A 1,659-nucleotide genomic window follows, 5' to 3' on the forward strand; every position below is an offset into this window, starting at 1 on the left:
TTTCTTCGAAATCTTATTGAATTGATAAAATTTTCGATTAACACGAAAACTTCGGGCGCAAAGGTATAGTCAAGTTTTATTGATAAATATTTGATRGTTTTACTTTTCGAAATATGATTTTAAAAACGTTTCTCATTAAATATTTAAGAGTATATACTAATTGCTATTTCGTTTGAGTTTACAAACTAAAAGTATGTTTGGAGATGCGGGGCATCGATCCCCGTACCTCTCACATGCTAAGCGAGCGCTCTACCATCTGAGCTACATCCCCGTTATGATTTCAACAAACTGTTTTTAACGGTATTTTTATACACAAATGATCAACCGTTATTTATGCGCATTGTTATTGCCTGCTTAATTAAAATGCAAGCAATGCAATCGACAAGTTTTCGAGTGCCAAATAAGCGGTAAGCATGAAGCAGCTTAAAAACATACACATATGAACATTTTAAGCTTTATTATATGTATATTATATTTATTTTCTTTTCAACCATACCATATATATTTTTGCTTCATTTACTAATTTTATTTTGTTGCGTTTCCTATGCATTCACCCACTGTGTCTAATATGTTGATTGAAATGTTGCTCAACATGTGCCGCGAACACTTTTTTTGTTATTTGTGGCTAACGAGTATARGAGTTAGCAAAAACTGCTTTTGGGTTTGTGTCTTCGGCTGATAATAGTCTGGAACGAAACCGGTCAGTGACTGCGGCAAGTGTGATATTTTGAGGTGAGATTTGTATATTGTGGTGAAAACTATTAGAAAGCAGCCAAGCAAGTACTTTTCATGGTAGATAGTTCTTTATCAACTGAACTAGCTATCATATCTGTATATGCATATACATACATGTGTGTGTATGAGTAGTATACACAGTGCTTGTTCATAAAATAATTTTTGATCGAAATATGAACTTYTGAAACAGTTCAAAATAAAATAATGAAAACGTAAAAGAATCCTCAAATTATGGGGTCTTACTTGTAAATAAAACACCAAGACATAATAGTATTTCAATAAGCTAACTGTCAAAGCGGTCTTCAATTTATAATTTCCAAAAAAAAAAAAAAAAATCGTAAAATTTTGTTTCAAAGTGAACAGAACTTGAAAAAGAGTTGCAGCTGGAATGTAGATATGTATGACAATGAATTATATACTCTAAGATGTATCGATAGAAGTGTCGGAATTCTTTTAGTGTTTGTTATATTCATAACAGATTATATCAAAAAATGTCTGCTGTGGTAATATTACKACCAAGAGTTTTTCTACCCCAAAAAATAGGAGACAAAAAGTCCGAAATCTGCATTTTGAAAAAAATTTCTTTGTAGATTTATGTTTTTCCAATTTTTCACACTTAAAAAATGAATGAATTGCAAAATGTAGAATTTAATGTCATCATAATTTCTTCAGTAACACAATTATTTCGAAACAAAATTTTTTATGAAAATAGTTTCGGGAAAGCTTATACTTAATAACTTAACTTTAAGCTATTAGCTTTTTTTACTAACGTCGAAATATAAATATTAATTAAATAAAACTTATTTAACTGAAAAATATATCTAAGGAATTTACTTGCAACAGTTTCAAAAATATGAAAAGTAAGATTTTTAAAAAATTTCAAAAAAAATTGTATCAATTATATTTTTAATGCATTTTTCAGCG

General features: G+C 29.2%; 1 non-coding gene across 1 annotated transcript; it reads right to left on the reverse strand.

The window, feature by feature from the left end:
- Nucleotides 1-198: 198 nt before the first annotated feature.
- Nucleotides 199-271, reverse strand: Trnaa-agc. The gene has a single exon. It is a non-coding gene; the product is annotated as a tRNA-Ala (tRNA).
- Between the last annotated feature and the right edge of the window lie 1,388 nt (nt 272-1,659).

The sequence above is a fragment of the Bactrocera latifrons genome, unplaced genomic scaffold, assembly GCF_001853355.1.
Source record: "Bactrocera latifrons isolate USDA-ARS-PBARC rearing strain unplaced genomic scaffold, ASM185335v1 scaffold_103, whole genome shotgun sequence".
NCBI classification, from domain to species: domain Eukaryota; kingdom Metazoa; phylum Arthropoda; class Insecta; order Diptera; family Tephritidae; genus Bactrocera; species Bactrocera latifrons.